Raw genomic sequence first — 6,000 nt, 5'->3', positions numbered from 1 at the left:
TTAAACCAATATGTAATTACTCGTTTCGCTGTTTGTTTATATAATGGAAGTCTTCCACAGTCACCGAGTACTGCTGCGTTGCATGATTGAAGGTTAACACCCATATATCTTTTGCAAGCGTACCTATGTATTACTTATACACAATTTTTCTGTTCAAATCCCCATATCTCCGAGCCGTAAAGTAAAACAGGGGCGATTTTTACATCAAAACGTTTAAAGAAAATTGATTTTGGCAGCTGACCACACTTATATAGCGATCTTAATAATGACACTTACACTCGCTTTCCTTTCAAAGCTTGCTCAATAGCCATGACATTGAACGATAAGGTTTGACTAAATTTCACCCCGACATAAGTAAAACTGGATACACAGTCTAACAATTTCCCATCATAGAACCATTTTTCGTGCTTTGATAAACTACCTCCACGCTTAAAACCACAATTTTAGTTTTTTGACTATTTACCATCAGACCGCAATCTGTGCAGAATTGTTTTAACGTATCCAATTGTGACTGGAGCCCTTTAATTGTATCGGAGATCAGTGCTACGTCATCTGCAAACATTAAGATGAGTATTTCGGTGACATCAGGAAATATTTGAACGCCTCTGATCCCACTAGATTGAATTAATTCCGCTAGTTCATTGATAAAGATTGTGAATAAAATTGGTGACGCCATGCATCCTTGCTTTAATCTGATTGGACAAGAGAAATAATCAGTTAAGGAACCGGAAGTTGTTCTTACACATGCTTTTACGGACCTATACATACCATGTATGGCATTAAATAGATTTCCAGACACTCCAGCATTCCTTAAAGTGTGCCACAACTTGTCACGTCTGACTGAGTCAAAGGCTGTTTTAAAATCAACAAACGCCACGTAAAGTTTACCTTTCTTTTTTGACAAATATTTAGAAATCAACGATTGGAGAATATATGCATTGTCGATAGTAGAGTAGGAGCTCCGGAAGCCTGCTTGTGCTTCATTTATTTTAGGTAAACATTTGCATAAACTGTCAATCTTTTATTTAAAATACTTGTGTAGAGTTTACCAAAAATGTCAAGCAAGGATATTCCCCTATAGTTTGTAGTTTCATTTGGATCCCCTCTTTTGAGAATCGGAACTATAATTGCACTTCTCGAATTTTCTGGGAACTCCCCGTTTCTAAACATTCTATTGAACAGACTGTTTAAAACTGGCAAGAACAACTCTTTAGAGTGTATAAATATCCCGGGTGGTAATTCATCGGGTCCGGCCGCTTTTGACTCATTTAAGTTCTTAATACTTGATAATATTTCTTCATCCGTGATTTCTGAATTAAAAATTATGTTTTCGATGTCATCAAGAATATGATCGCCTTCGAAAACAATATTTACATCTTGAATTTCATCTTGTTGGGGTTCTCCCGAGAAGAGTTTTTTAAAATGTTCATTCCACTGTTCATTTGTTATATTGTTCTGCATTGAACGTAACTCTGACAGTGATCTAACTTTCCGCCAGAAAGATTTTGATGACTGCATTGAGACTATTAGTTGATTTAACTCTTTATGATAATAATTCGACTTCTTCTTATCACATTCACTTTTAAATGTATTTCTTGCTAATTTATAGCTATTAAGATTTTCTTCTGATTGTATTCGTCTGTACTTTCTCAGACATTTATATTTAATTTCTTCAATGTCGCACACTCTTTATCAAACCATGAAGGCTGTGATTTTCTTCATGGACAAATTGTACTAGAGCAATGTTCAGCACATGATTTCAAAAGGTCTTGTATTCTATAAAGCACAACATTTATATCAGTATCAACACTTTCAATCATTGACATGAACTCTTGCAATTTTCCATTTGACAGCGATATTTGCATTTGCAATTTAAAATTAATAATAGTTTTTTTCATTGAATATGTACTTCAACTTGGACCTTCATTAATATCCCGTTTATTGTCTATATTTCTTTTTATTCTAAATGCAACTTCAACGGGGAAATGCGATGATTCAGCCATATTTCCAATATTTAAAACAATATTTTGTAAAATTTCATATGCTGCGACAAAGTAATCTATGACACTGTTGCCCATGTGGCCAGTAAATGTGTATTGCCCCCCTTTCGTCATTTTTACATCTACCGTTTGCTATCAACAAGGAATACGCTTTACAAAACTGAATTAGATTTTCGCCCCTGGTATTTAATATCTTGTCCAAGAATTACCTAATTGGAACCTGGTCGCTTAATATATCTTCATATTGTAGTAGTTCTTGTGGTAATTTTATAACTTCTAGATAATCAACTTTTACTGCAGTTCTTGCATTTAGACCTCCGTATAGACAAATGTGGACTTCATTTAAGTCGATATTAAGATCATGCAAATAACTTGCAGAAAACACTTTTGACTGTTTCATATTTATAACACGGGGAGAATCCGGTGGCAAATATAAAAAACATAAGAGCACATCTTGGTTTGTATTCAAGAAAATTTTGTCCATTCTCAGAAATACGCAAAATACAGTCTGATCCTATACGTTTCACAAATTGTAATATCGTCTGTTTTACAAAAAACAAACAAAAAGTATAATTATTCACATATTAGGAAAAAAACGTAAGTCTTCCATAAAATACTTGATCCTGTTTCTGCTTTGATTAGTAAAAAGGCATAAAATACCCCCTTTAAACAATCAATTTTATATACAAGAGTGTGTATTTTGTAACTTGACATATCTTGTGCACTGGAAGTGTTTCCTAGAATGCTACTTTTTAACATTTGTACAAATGCTACTGTATTTTAATATTTGTACAAACATAGTATGATGTTGTTTTATATGCTGTATAGTCTCAAGTAATTCTTATAGAATGGCTGTATACATGTATATTTGTTTACAGTGTATATGGATGTGACTGAAATAAATATATAAATAAAATAAAATAAATAAAACATGTGATCAGTAATTTATGTAAGATAAGGTCAAATAGCAGGCAATTAATGTGAGGATGTCGCTCAGCACAGCTGGCCATAGAGATTTATGGGATATTAACAGCTACAGATTATTTTCCCTCTACTAGATTTTAGTAACCTTCTCTGACATTTTGGTAGGACTGTTTAGAGACCATTTTATCAGTCATGACCGTTTCATTAAGAGACAACTGTTTAGTAACTCTAGTCCTGAGAAATCACTCCAATGACTCCACTCCAAAATTGGCTCCAAAATAGACTCCACTCCAAATCTGACCCAAAACAGACTCCAAAAATAAACTCCACTCCAAATTTACCTCCAAAATTGACTCCAAACTCGACTCCAGACTCCACTCCACCACTCCACTCCATGACTCCACTCCATATTTTACACGGTGCCGATATCTTTCAATGTAAACAAATGTCACATATTGCATATTTCTGGGTCTAGTAAACTTACAAGTTCAGTTTACACTTTACACAATTAGCCTCTGTCTGTTTCCAGTCAAGCCGCCATGTTTTAGGCATGGAAGTATCATCAAATTTATCTTAATCTCCAAATGTAAATAAAAACTTTAGTAAAAATGGCCGTAGCTTAGAAACGTAACATTCATTCACCCAGGCAGCTGCTTATAGTACTATTGAAAGACCAGCTTTAGAATATTGCTTTAGTGTATGGGATTCTTACCATCTGAAGGACATAGACAAACTAGAAAACATACAAAAACAAGCTGCAAGATTTGTAACAAACAATTATAGCAAGACCCCGGACATAGTGTGTCTCAAAATCATAAAAAAAATCTTAAATTGTAACTCATTGCAATTTAGAAGACAATATAATATAGATCAATCAGCTTTATTTCACTAAATTGTTTATCATGTACATGTATGTATATGCTGATCCTTAGCATACACAAGATAGTCCAGACACTACAATCATGTAGCATTTCAGATAATAGCTACTACAGTTTATTATTACAAATTCATTTTTCCCTAGAACAGTTGTTCACATTACACATTACAAACGGTCTCCGGATTCAAATCAGCTACATTTATGTTTACGCAATAATTCCAGTACGAATCTTTTTACGTTTATCTTGTTTTAACCAAACCTGACAGTCTTTTTCTTTTTTTTTTTCTAACCACCACGCATGGCCATAATATCTATATTGAACGTTAGCCATTATTGTAAATGATGATGGTGAATAGAGATGTAAATTCTGGAGGTCGAATGTACAAGATGATGATAGTAAGCCAAATGGTCCAACATTTTAATCCACATAGGATGGTTCTACTCGGGTGCCCGCTCGTGATGAAATAATGCACAGAGGGGCACCTGAGGTCTTCCTTCACCATCAAAGCTGGAAAGTCGCCATATGACCTATTGTGTTGGTGTGACGTTAAACCCAACAAAATAAATAAATATGATCTTGTTTTGACTCCTCGGGTATCATTTTCAGTCCACTGTCATATAAGTATGTTTCTGTTCTACAATACGGAAAGTGGAATTTTACATTATTTTTCCGTCCTTTGGCATCTTCAATTTTCTGCAGGTCTAACTTACTATGTGGTGACAGTAATTCAAAGTGTACAACATTTTCATTAACTTTCAGACCATTCATGACTATCGATCGAATTGTCGTCTGCCTTGGAATTCGGAACAAGCCTACCTAAACATTTAGATATTTTTATCATTCTTAACTTTTCATTGTTTTTACTGCTCGCTTTTCTTTATGGCACACACAGCTGTCATATACATCAAGTTCAGACCATTGCGAAGGTCCTTATCGCACAGTAAACATCATGGTCTACGTTAGGATTCTTCAACTAGTTGTCACCAGTGTCTACAAGTTATTCCTGTTAACAACAAAATGACTGACATCATTCTTGTCTGGGGGTCAAACAGTGTTTTCTTAATATTACAGCTAGTGTCATCTTTCCCAATTATTGAAGTGGTGTTTTCAGGCAACTTGCAAAATTATGTTTGATTTCAGCTTTTGTATATCAAAATAACCCTTTCAGGCCACGATATTATTGTTAGTTTCATAGCGGCTGTCGTGTGGGTAATTGGTAGCTGACTTTGTTGTTTGTGATATCCATATCATATGGATTCTAACTTCAACAATGTAGTTGCTCTCGAATCTCTGCTTGTGCTTATTTTCTGCCATTGCGACTGGTACATTTGGACTTTTGTTTATATCACATGTGGTTTGCACAAATGATGCAAGAATCGACTCTGTCTCATAGATGTTGGCCGTGATAATTGATTTGCATTCAAAGCAGTCAAAGGAGTCATACCTAGAATTTCGTTCAGTTTGTTTGGACTTTTAACAGATACAGATGTGACGTAAGTCTTTTTCAAGGAGTTTCTTTGAGGGGGTCATAATTATCCAGACCTTTAAAACCACATTGGATGATTCTTGCCGCCACATTTGCATCCAAACTGTGCTACATGTCAAAAAGATATTTTCCTGCATTTCTGTCCTCAGAGGGAGCTCTGTAAATAAAGTTGTTTATGTAGATCAAAACTTGACTCCTTTAGGTAAAACACCCTTGCCCGATTTCAAGAAATGTTGGAGATTTATATGGAGATGGTTGTACTTTTGAACACACTGTGAGTCAGACCTAATCTGCTGTCATTGTGTTTGGTTGTGTTGTGATCTTTCAAAGAATTTGTTCCATAGATTAACTTAATTTTAAGGATAAAGCAATTGCCATAGTTACTTTTGAGGACAAGTGCCCGAATATATGAACTGAAGTGTGTTAATCCACATACAATGGATTTCGTTAATTATGTATGTATAAATTTATTTAACTAATTAAAGTCTTAGCCATCATTATGCTGTATTTAGATAAGAATATATATCTAAAGTTTTCTAAGAAATTGAAGAAAATGATTGAAAACAATGTATTTTAGGATCTGAAAGACAAAAATCACAAATGATATAATTCATTCGCCTTCACATGATATCTCTCAATTATCGAAACTCCATATTCACCAGGTTATTTCTATACAATCATGACGAACATTTGCAAAGTTTGCATAAAAACT

The sequence above is a fragment of the Mercenaria mercenaria genome, chromosome 6, assembly GCF_021730395.1.
Source record: "Mercenaria mercenaria strain notata chromosome 6, MADL_Memer_1, whole genome shotgun sequence".
Lineage (NCBI taxonomy): Eukaryota > Metazoa > Mollusca > Bivalvia > Venerida > Veneridae > Mercenaria > Mercenaria mercenaria.
This window is presented reverse-complemented; position numbering follows the sequence as displayed.